This window comes from Numida meleagris, chromosome 2, assembly GCF_002078875.1.
Source record: "Numida meleagris isolate 19003 breed g44 Domestic line chromosome 2, NumMel1.0, whole genome shotgun sequence".
Taxonomy (NCBI): Eukaryota; Metazoa; Chordata; class Aves; order Galliformes; family Numididae; genus Numida; species Numida meleagris.
In genome coordinates, this window is record NC_034410.1 from 79498988 (window position 1) to 79511967 (window position 12980).

The window sequence follows — 12980 nt, forward strand, 5'->3', positions numbered from 1 at the left end:
AACAGGAGTGTCCTTCAGTTTAGACAATTTCAAGGCAAAGATCTCTGCACCCAGGAAGTCTCTTTTTATGTTCAGCTCCTCCTGATGCTTTTCCTCTGCTAGCGTCTCACTCTGGAGTCATGGCTTTGTAACCAGCCTTAAGGAGCTAGGTGTGCTCCTTGGCTCTCTGTTCAGAAGATCTTATTTACCTCAACCCTTTAAAGAGATTATATGCCATTTACACACTGTTCTTATCACATCCAGGAATAAAATTTACCTTCTAGACTGCACTGGTGAATATCACTCTGCAATAATTTTGAGACTACTTTAAACTCAGCCAATGTAGGGAACATTTTGCTAATGCTAACAACAGCTAAGGCTGTTCCCTGCACAGATCCCATGATTGCCACCTGAAGGACACAAATGAGTTCCTGGCAGACACCCCACACTGAGCACACATTCCTGAGACATCTGAAGATGCATTGCTCTGATCCACAGCAAAATTTATCCTAGAATGGGCATCTGGCCTCCACTATTTCCATTTTTCTGCACCAGGCTTTCGAGTAGAGCAGGTGGAAAAAACAGCTGGAAACCTTTTGGAGCATCTTTAACAAACAGTTCTGCCAGGCTTAGCTGCACAGACCCTATCTGGCTGCTAAATTCCTTTCACTTGAAGTTTATCTAAAGGATTAGCAGCTGCTAAATAAGCATAAGACAACTGCAACAGGTGATGAGCCTTTCATTCTTAAGAAAATCTTAGCAGTCTGTTCCTTGGATAAAGACTCACCCCAAGTCACTTCTAGAGCTAGAACAAGGCATGTGGATTATGTCCAAGATCTACAATTACTTTCTGAGTGCTATTTAGCATTTGCAGAGCATAAGCATGCTGAAAACTCCTGATGTTGGTTTGCATATTTTAGTCCCAGTTTTGTTAGCACTCTGTTGAAATATGCTAATGCCTTGATTAAGGAGCTTCAGGATTCTGCTGGGGGTTGCATGAAATCTCACTGGTAGGAAAAGCCAAGCCAGAGCTGAACTGCGACTCTTCACAGGACTTTAAGTAGAACGCCAGTAAAATTCTTCACTGGTTTCAGAATTATATGAAGGATTTAGTTAAATGTGCTTTGTACCAACTGAAACTTTTTCTCCCATGGAGCTTTTACTATTACTTTCAACTGTGTCAATGGTTTACGGGCGTTCGGCCCGGTTCCGTGACAAAGGGGACGGGGGATCCATGGGCCCACGCCCCGGGAAAAGGGTAAGGAGATGGCCCTGAGAGCAAAGAACAGCAGCAACAATCTGAGGAGAAACAAACTAATTTACTAAATAAGATATCGGAATGCAAAACAACACACAATAATACAATATAATTACAATTTAAGCTGATAAATCCAATACAGAGAGAGAGAATGTCCCAAAATCAAGGTAGGCCTTACTCTACTACCGACGATAAGACGGCTGGAGAGCGAGGTGCTGCCAAGATGAGAGATGGCGGAAGAAGGGACGAGGTCTCGTGATCTGCAAGTTTTTATACTGCGAGCTTTTATCTTTTCCCTCCGGCTGGAAAACGGTCACAGAGGACCAAAGTACCCTGGGGAATGTAGTAGTCCTTCTCTTCTGAGAACCAGGTACATTCACTACATGATGTTATGATGTGGAGTACCAATAACCGAAAATCATAAAACCATGACAAACTGGAATGTAAATATCTAGTGAATTTAATGCCTTGGTCTGGATCAAATCCTGTGAAGAGACATCTTTTGCTTTCAAAGACAGGCAAAGTTATGCAGCAAGACGAGGAGAGGGGGGTTACATCCCCTAGAATGATCAGTGTGATTTTAAGTTACTGTAGCGCAGGGCTGCACCTCTCCCAACCTGCATCACTGGTGCTCCATGCACATAGCAGCTCTGCCTTAGTATGGCACTGCTGGGGAAGAAGAGGATCCCAGCTGTCCGTCAGGTACATCTCTCTCAGCCTACACCTGCTATCTGGGAAATATCTGATAATGCTGGACATAACAGGAGGGTCAGGCCTGCAGTTCATATTAAGGACTGTATAATCCTAAACTCCACTAGTCAAAGTGGGCACTTTGTAGCTCAGCTGTGCTGGAATTAAATAAATCACACATTGCTGTAATAACACTGACAGTACATTCAGGTTGGATACTAGGAAAAAGTTTATTCTCAGAACAGTGAGGCATTGGAACAAGCTGTCTATGGAGGTGGTGGAGTCACCATCTCAGAGGTGTTCAAGAAAGGTGAAGACAAGGCACTGGAGGAAGTTCTTAGTAGGCATTGGTGGGGTGGTCTTACAGTTGGACTAGATGATTTTGAGGTCTTCTCCAACCTTAATGATCTGTAAGAATAAGTTACTTCATCTTACATTTCATTATGTCTATATACACACATATGTATGTATAAAATCTAAAAATAAACTTGAGCGTGGTCACTTAGTAACAGGTATTTAATTGCTGCAGATACAGTATTTTGGCCTGTAATTGGAGGTGTAGCAAAAATAATTCCTTCATCTCCTGGAATGCCAACTGCAGGTAATGCAAATTGATCTACAGGGTAGTTCATAAAGGGCAGCAGATCTGCTCCTCTTTAAACACTCAAACCAGTTACACTTTTTTCCTTCTCTGAGCATCAAGGAAGAAAAAAATGGAATGTAGAGTTAGCCTGGGCAGACATATATAGTGACAGTGCAGACAGGGGAACAAGTGAAATACTAAGGGTTATAGGAACTTGAAAACTGATGCAGCAATTCATTCTGCTGTGGGTCAGTACAAACACCCAGCATCAAATTCAGAACATTACATTCTTTCTCCCTACCTCATGTCTAGATATGGCAGAGCTGAATATGAGCTTGTAAAGGTGCACTGGAGCATACTTCCCTCCAGTTACTCAGATAGGGCTTGAACTTATAACAAGGTTTACTGGCTTATCCCAATTGTACACTTCTGTGATGTATTTTATAGCATTACAGGAAAAATATAAGTGCCATAGAGGAAGTTCAAGCTGAGCCATCTGCCTTCCTTCATTTCCTTCCACATTCCTTACTGTTCCTCACCCTACTGAGCACACATACTGACCCTCCTCCTCAATCAGTTTTCTATGACACAATCTCTTTTCTGAGCTGAAATTTAATGAATTCAACCAATTTCTGATCTGAAGATGAGTGTAAATTAACAAATACTTTCTGAATATCTAAACTTTACTTTCCAGAGTGTCGGCGCTTGGTCCCGTTACAGAATTCCCTCAGTCAGTGTGGTATCAGAATAGCAAGTTCTCCTTTATTGTGTTTTACACACATCTCATATATCCTTCACTCGTAAGTAGTAAATCCACTCACGGTTAATTATCCTTAAGTTCTTCACAACAACATAGATAACAAACAAAGGGTTCCTTAACTGTCCCAGATGTGACCACATTAGCTGTGCATACTAAAGAGTATTTTATTTACACCTTAGCCCTGTCTCCAGACTCGGCAGGCCTCACAGCGATAAGATCTACCAGAGTCTGTTGAGCTCTTTGTTAAGTCTCCCCCCCACTGAGTATTTACTATCAATACAAATCTGTTCGCTAGCCTCTGAGAAAACATAGCGCTCAAATAATAACTTACACAACAATCATTCAAACATGAAAAATAAATGTTTCTCCTACTGAAAGCACAGGTGATGCAAAATTACTGAAACCCAAATGGAAACTTTCAGAGAACATTTGGCTGTCTAGTGTCAATTCACGTCAACAATATGAAAATCTCCTTGTCATAAGCATTTTCAACTTGCCTGGCAGTGACTTATTTAAAATCCTGCTTCACTTAAAGTGTTTGTTATCATTAGTACAACATTCCTGATAACCTGCACTTCCACTACAGCCAGGAACTACCTCAATGATGTTGATCTTATCCACCAATTGTTAAGTTTTAATACTTTCAATTGCCTACACAAATATCACGAGTAAAAACTAAGTGGCAGCTTTCTTAAAACAAACTTCTAGTTTCCTTAATAAGCTCACAGAATACTGAAGACAGAACATAAACAATAGCATAAAACAGTTAGCAGTGCAGAAGTCTCATTATGGATACTTGGCTTCCCCTTTGCCATGGGCAAATCCTCATCCACTTGCAAACAGGTGTCATCCTGATAGCAACTACAGATATTAATTAATGGATAAGTTTATATTGGGCATACATACATGTGAACACCACAGATAGTCTTGCTTGCCTTCAGGTCCTTTGTGTCACCTGTTGTGCTTTGGTACTGCGTTGCCGTTCAGATGATGTATACAGTTATCAGTGCAGTCCTACTGTATTTGGTAGTGGAGCAAAGGCAAGGAAAATGAGCAATGGCTTTTGGAAATAATGGACTAGATCCTCAGCTCAGCTGCTTCAATTTATGCTAGCTGAAGTCCTCTTCCAATATGATCAGTATCTTCAGTCAGTCTATCTTCATTGCCAGAACTTTTGTCACAGCAGCTACATAATAGCATGACCTGTATGCTCACTAAGAAGTGCTGCACTCACACGAGCCTCTGAATACAAGTATTGTTCTGTTAATGGTTCATAAAGAACCATCCAAAACTCAAAGTCAGTGCTTTTTCTTGATGAAGTAAAAGTAGTAAAGACACTTTCTGCAGTACGGATTCCAAGAACAGTATTATGTGGCCATTTTGACAGGAGGATGAACATTTTAGAGAACTTTTGAACTCAGTCAAGTTACAGAAACATTCGGATTCATCATTTATTTCAGATTTGTTTTTCCTATCAATTACTAATTAGTGAAGATGAATCTTTGTAAATGGGTGCCCTTTCCTTACACATCTTTATTTTGGATTCTGTTGATGTGAAAACCATAATCCTTTGTGAAAACTCCCATTGTGGGAGTAGTTACGACGGCAGAAACAAAAGGTGACATTCATAGGAGGTTCAGGCTAGAGGAAAAAATCCCTTTTGATGCACAAGTGTTTGAAAGAGTGGAATCACATAAAACAACAGAAGGTAGGCTAATGCAATGAGGCTATTGCACTGACTGTGGAACTCACTACTGTTACCTTTGAGTGTAAATGAAAATGGCAAGCAATTTCTACTTAAACAGCTTTTTACTGTTTCACTTCTCTCAAAGTGGTTAGCAGCTATCATGGGGAGAATAAATAGCTGAGATTATTCTAGTTCATTTGTAGAACAAAGCTCTGATGTATAGAATAAATAAGCTACCACCTTTTCCCCCTGTGAGCAATTAAATTCTCAATCTTCTCATTTGTGATTGCGTAGAGTAATATTAATTGCAAGAACAGTAAAACATATATGCACATATCTACATTACACTGTATTGTATTTTAAATTAATTTATAGTACTTACAACTGTAATTACAGAAATAATTTTAATACACTTAAAAGTGTGTGGATGTATTTATAGATATATACATATCTATATATACACAAGTAGTAGAAATAGAAGAGAGCCAGGCTTACAGAATAAGTATACATCTTGTCTGATCGATTTTTTACTGCGGTTTTGAGGTACTTGAATTATATTGATCTAAAGGGAGCAGAATTAGAGGGAAAATGATACTGCGCACTGTGAAAACACACTTTTCTATAAGACCTCCAACTGGCTAGCGCTCTAAACCAAGGGTAATCACAAGCATAGGTCACTTTAAAAATCTTCTATTGTTTTTGCTCATATAGCAAGAGTTTCACACTCTTCCTCAGAGTCTCCCCAGCACAGCTGGGATTCAAGGACACTTACTGCTCCCAGGGACCTCAGTGGGCTGACTTCACTTGCCACAGGTTATTTCTACCACGCAAACCTCCATGTTTACAGGTTCCCCGATTCACAAGGTCCATGGAGGAGCTACCTGTTGTGTCTGTGGAAGTGATGCTCCAGGTGCACAGCACTGCCATGCTCTACCGTCTCCCGATGGAAGCATCACTACCCTGCAAAAATAGAGAACTTTGTGTTGCCTGTACCTTAAAATCATGTGCAGCACAATATGGATTAAAAAATACTTGTCTGAAAGATGCAGATGAGCCATGTTGCATCTAGTTGTGTTAAGATATAACCTACCAGATCTCTCCCTCCTGTTCTAAAAAGGAAGACTTGTTTTTCCAGGTCTGTAGAAATCAATTTGATACTCTTTTTTTTGTCTATTCATTCATCTGACTTTCTGGAATTCCTAATGTACATTTTGAATGTCTCCATGCTTGATCATAGTAAGTCATAAAGCTCTGGATGGTTAATGTACTTCCTCAGCTGGTGAAACAATTCATATTACAGTTTGAAGCTATTACACATTTATTTTCCACATACACTGTTACCCACACTCTATGCACACCAGCGTGATAAATACACGCAGCTTGTTGCTGAATCTTGTCTCAGACCAGCTTGACAGCAATCAGTCACTTTGATGTGATAGTGGATTTGTGAAGGCTGACCTTCAACCATGTCTTAAAGAATGCTTTGACAAACCACACATGGACACCATGGCTGAAAAAAAAGAGGATTTTAAAGCACTGACAACAAGATAAGTGCAGATCTGTCAGGTCCTGTGGATTTCGCTTGGCTGCAGGATTGACACTTTTGTTCTAGTATCACCTGGTAAAAATGGCTTCACCACATTTCTGTCCAAAAGCTGGGATATCTGCACACTGTGTTACACTGCCCACCAGCACCCTCAGTATGCAGCCAGTGCATTTCAGGAGATATAACAAAATGTGACCGTTGTGTCTCATGACATACTTTTCCTCTCACTGTTCAGTACCATGGAACTTTATGTATGCCTTCCAGCACATTTTCTCAAGGCCAATTTGCTTATTTTTTATTAGATCTCCATAAAAAAATGACTTTTAGGTTCAATAGTTAAATGGAAAAATATTTTAAAACCTTGGTTAGCGTTTTACAGAAAGGAATGAATGTAGGAGGTAAAAAAAAAACTGGGGGAGAGTAGTTAGGTAAGGAGCTCTCTTTCCTTAGCTTAGAGGGCTGAGATACTTCACTGACTATTAACTTAAGCAAATATTTGATTTTCTGATATTTGAAATACAGAAAAGAATCAGCAAAAAAAAACACAGAGCATATCTCTGACCTCTTGCTCCACTTGACAGCTCAGCATAGTGGGTAAGTGACTCTCAAGAGAAATGAAGATCCAAAGATCAAGAGTTTACTAGGAGGTAAAGAAGCCTGTCATCTTTCTATTTGTTAGTCATTTCCTCCAGTCCTATTATCTGCTCAGCCACATAGCTTAATCCAGCCCTGGGTTTCAAGTCCTCTTTCATGGAGGAAGGTATTTCCCCATGAGTTTGTTGCTCATTAATTGTACAAGGGCTTTAATTACTGAGCAGTTGGAAATAAAAGGGTTTATTTCTCCAATGTGTCAAATAGAATGTTTTAGTAAACATGAGAATAGGAGAACTTGGAATCAAATTGGTGAATAAAATATTGACAAGAGTAAATATCAAGTTTATTATGAACAGTTATTTTGAGGAAAATTAGCTGTCATAAGTTAGTGCCAGCAGAAAGGGAAAAAGAGAAATGTACCTGCCAAACTCTTCAGTTTCCAAAACAGTACTCTCAAAAAGGAATAAATTAAACAAAATACCTCCTGCACAGTATAAATCTATATAACTTGTCAGAGGTGTTACTTGGTCTCCAGATGACCAATCTGAAAGAAAAGCTCAAACCACATTTCTCCCATCTGCTGATCACAATGATCAATTTGGCAGGTTTACAGAATTTCTAATACTATTCAACAAAGAAAAACCATGTGGCTTCAATGGAAAAGTAAATTGGCAAGTATTCCGGGGCAGATCTCAGCAGTGGAAATCAGTCAAGTTTAATCAGTTGGCAGCAAAAATCTATAATTCAGAGTGGAACTGAATTTACACCTGCCTGTTTCTCCAAGTCTCTTTTTGTAATAGCTTGGCTACAAAATGTTTCTGGTAGCTGGGAGTTCAAATGAAAGCTTTTCTGGTCTGTAGCTCAGAGAGCTCCAATTCCTTTCTCTCTGCCCAGTGTTAGACATTATTTCCCTTAGATACTATTTGTCTAAAACAGTAATAAAAAGGAGATGCTATAGAATTATAATAATTTCTAATCTGACATATCATAGAAGTATAGAATCATTTGAGTTGAAATGGATCCTTTAAGGTCATCTGGTCCAACTTCCTGCAATAAACAGGGACATCTACAGCTAGATCAGGTTGCTCAGAGCCTGGTTCAGCCAGTCATATGCAGCACTAAGTCTTCCCACATAGCAGTAAGCATTCACATTATCAAACCCAAATTAGCAAATCTCTCTAATCTATTATTCCTCTCATTTAAATTCTATGAAACCAAAGGAAACACTGTTGTCTCAGCTCCATGTCTCCTTCCCAACCCTACACTCATTTGAACAGTATGACCCAAATCTCTTTCATCTCCTTCCTCCTGATGAAGGCATGGCCCTTTTCATATTTAAACAGGATCTACTCCCTTTCAGCAGAGTGGCACTGCATTTATTTTTAATAAGCCCCTGCCTTGACTGTGTCTACAGCATCAAAGATACGTAGGTGCTTAATGTCTCTGAATTTAGTAATTGATTGGTAGCTGAAGGGCTCTGTGGATGAGTATCTGAGTAACCAATTAAGAAACTCATAAGCTTTTCATAATGCCAATAACTGCTGTTTTCTTTCTCCCCCTTCTTGACATTTCCCTGCCCTCAGGTTGGACTACCTTGTCATATTCAATTAAGCTGTAAGTAGGACTTGGAAATCCATCCCAACAGCAGACCAGAGAGTAAATGTTTACACTTTCTCCCTGACTCTTGGTTTACAGAGAGAACCAAAGACTTTATTCAACCTCTTTTCACAAAGCAAGTTATTTCCCACCATACATACAACTGGGAAGGAGTAAGAGCTCTCACAGTTTTTTTTTTCTTTTATCAGTGGGCACCAAGGTAGATCTGTGCCCTTCTTTCACTAAGCTACATGGAACTGCCTACCAGTAGATGCAGATGAATTTTGTTCTTCTGTGCTTAGCTGTTACTTTTTTTCTAAATAAAAGCCTTGGAGAAAAAAAGAATTATTTTCTACAGTTGCTTATTAATCTGAAAGGCTCTGAAAAGTTGTTTTTCAGGATAACTTTTGATGACGAGTATTTTTGACATAGTACTGAAGATAATAACAAATGCATGTAGATATCTTCTGAAAATACAGGCAAGAGTTGTTCAAGGACACAAATGTTTCTTCTGTTTTTCCTGATGCTTCTTAACATATTACCCTTAAAGCAGTTTTGAGCATATTCACCATAGTTTGCATTTATATTAATCTTTTCTATGTGGATGTTTTAGTTTTGAGATCCTAGTGAATTATGGACATGTACTTCATTTGGAAAGGACCTCTTCAGGTACAGTTTTCTGTAACTGCAAGTGAGACTGAAACCTTTTTGCTCTGACTTGCTATTTACAAGCTGAAAATTTTCTTTATTGTGGTTTGGTTGAGTTACGGAATGAAATATAAAATGCATGAGAAGTGGAGTAGAGACCTCATTTAAAAGTGCATACATATGTGCCAAAAATCTGTTTTTATATATATATATATAGAAAGAAACTGATTACAAACATGTGCTGATTTTCTTTACAGTTATTAGTCCTTTTTTTATTGACACAATTTAAGAATTAACCCTCCCCTCTTACTATACTAGGAAAAAATCTAAAGTCATAACTGTACAATGTTGATTTTATTCTCTACTGTTCTATGCAGATTATGCTGCCCTATGTAAAATCTCCATTGAATTTACTAGTAGACTTTCAGGGAAGACTTCTGATTAGACATACACATGAGCTCTTGGAACGAGTGCAGAGGAGGGCCACCAAGATGATCAGAGGGCTGGAGCACCTCTCCTACAAGGAAAGGTTGAGGGAACTGGGCTTGTTTAGTTTGGAGAAGGCTCCAGGGAGACCTCATTGTAGCCTTCCAATACTTGAAGGGAGCATATAAACAGGAGGGGGATCGATTGTTTGTGAGGGTGAATAGCAATAGGACAAAGGGGAATGGTTTTAAGCTGAGACAGGGGAGTTTTAGGTTAGATATTGGGAGGAAGTTTTTCACACCGAGGGTGGTGATGCACTGGAACAGGTTGCCTAGGGAGGTTGTGGATGCCCCGTCCCTGGAGGCATTCAAGGCCAGACTAGACATGGCTCTGGGCAGCCTGGTCTAGTGGTTGGCAACCCTGCACTTGGCAGGGGGGTTGAGACTCAATGATCTTTGAGGTCCTTTTCCACCCAAGCCATTCCATGATTCTGTGATGAGAGAAGCAATTATCACAGTTGTGACAGAAACCAACAGTATAAGGAAAACTATTCCTAACTGAAGTCCATAAAATGAAAAAGCACAAATTATTTCTGATCTTGTAAGACCAGAAACTCACAGAGCTGTTACGTTCAAAATTTGTTAGATGAGTGTAATGCAACAGAAAGCACAGAAGCAGCAGCAGAATAACAAGGTCCTAGGCTGCAGCAAGCGAGGATTTGCTCAAATGCAACAACCATAGCCACAGAATCAAAGGAAAGAAGTCGCTTACCTTCAGAAGACCTCAGGTACACAGAAATCCCCAGCAAGAGACCCTTACCTCTACTGCCAGCCCTTAAATGAGGTCTGGGAAGGGGTGGATCCTGGATCCACCCCTTCCGGTCACTCAGATGTATTGCTTGCACCTGAGTGCCCCTAGGTTGGCCCTGCTTTCCCACCAGGTGCTCAATCACTGGTTCAAGCTGTGACTTGGCATTTTTGCTATGATGAGCAATACTATACTCTCTCATGGAGAGCAAATATAATAAAATAATGATTCATTGTGAGTATTGAGTGATCATCACCTTTAGAGCTATATCCAAATAAAATTGAATACAAATCAAAGAAATACAGTGAAAAGAGATAAAAATTTTGTTGGAGAAAATTGAACCAGTAAACAGAATAAAATGATTATTAATTGTATTGGGCCTAATAAAGAGAATTGATGATATAAAGTAAATTGTTTACTGTTTTTTTTTTTTTTTTGTTACACAAAGACGAAAGAACTTCAATATGGGAAAAAAAACATGGTATCAGGTAACACTAAAATGCTTTTTCAACAACCTGCTTAGCCAAATCCCTGGACAACAGGGAGTATAATAAAAATATAGCACTGAGATTACTGGGAAGTGCAGAAGGGCCTTTGCACAAGCAGCAGGCTCTGTCAAAAAATATACAAGAGCAGTGATGGAAAAGTGGTAGCACTATTTGTTCATTGTTGCCTGCTGTGGATTAAAATATTCGTTTATTTAGGCTTTTAATGAAGAATATTTTCTTTTGCAGCTTTCTTAGAAGTGTAAAAACCTGAAGGAAAAAAGGCTTCTTACTCTTCTAGAGAGGTTATTCTACTAAACTCTGAAATTTGACTGACTTCCATGAACCTGTGCGAAAAGTAAAGACTGAATTTTCTATGTTTTTAGGCAAAACAGCAGGAGCAAAGCTGCAATATCTGTTTAAATCAGACGCTACGTTTTAGAAAAGGTCAGGATAGAACTGAATGTTCCATTACAATTAAAATCTGCAAACTAATGACTTGTTCTCTCTGTAGAAAAACAAATTGAACATGTCTTCTATTAATTTACTTCCTACTTGGTCCTTGAACTGTACCTGACAAGCAGAGACACTACGTTATTCCAAGTGGCTATTTAAATGGCATTTCTTATGGATTGACACGTTAAAACAACCAGTTTGGTGAAATATATTTTCCAGAGCTAACTATTTTCTTGTGATAGAGCATGAATACCATCTGATGGTAAATTAACTTGAAAGGGAGGATGATGCTTTAAAATACAGAAATTGTGTCACCTTACTTGGTAATTGATAATCATTTCTAGTCTATAGGAATGATATATTATACTAGCAAAAGATAAATCTTGTTTTGTGAAGTTTTCAGAGGGCTTTGGTATTTGTCATCCAAAAATTAGCATTTAGAAAAAAAGGAATCAGAACTTACCTAGTACAGTAGGCCTGAGGATTACAAATTAATCACTCTTTCTGTAATCTAGAAATTTTGCAACATTTTGCAAACAATTCAACTTGAAAGTGTATTCTTACAATTCAGCTGCATCTAAAAAATCTAACAGATCAGCAAAGTCTTAACACAGTGCTTTTTTGGGGGTATTTTATTTGGTTTTTTTTTTTTTTTTTGAGGTTTCAAGGAGAATATTTCAAGCATTCTAGTGAATGATTATAGAAACACAGGTAGGACACTGTAAATTTGATTAGATATTCACTTTCCTGTTGTTGTCTTTTGTATGATCACACAGACACTCAGGAAGGAACCTGAAGTGGCTGACTTGCCATTCCTAACTTCAACTACGGAAATGAAGGAAAGGAAATCTGTGCAGAGTAGCAGTAACATCTATGATGCATTATTGAAATAGTTTATACCAGATCCTTGGTATGGAAGTGGCCCATGGGAATGTTAATTTGCACAGATACTCAGGAACTCTATGCTAGATGCTTTATATTAGATTATTCTGCCCAGCTTAGTAAAGATTTGTAGGCTTAAAATATTTGTGTATTCTAACAATTTGCAGAATATATTCCTCTTCAGAAAAACCCACCATTCCCAACCACAGAATTTGAAGAGAATCTGAAGGAGTCAACTCTTCCATATAATTTACAGAAGACTGAGAAAACTATAGCAAAAGTATGTCATAATTAATAGAGATATAGTTAAGCGAATTGTGCAATAACTTTGTTCTATGAGGAAAACAACACAAAAGATAAATATTCTCAGCTGGATGCAGTATTGCTGGGTAACAATATTATAGAGTTTTTAATTTAAAAATTATATTTTGGGTGATTAATATTGTCAAAAAGATAAATAATCTGCCTCAATATAAATAAAGATTTAGAAAATTGTACTTAAGGGTTTTACGCAGAGGTTGTATATCATTGTCAGGTAGAGCGAAAACTCAGGGACTGAAGGCACAAAGGTCTGCTATGCAGC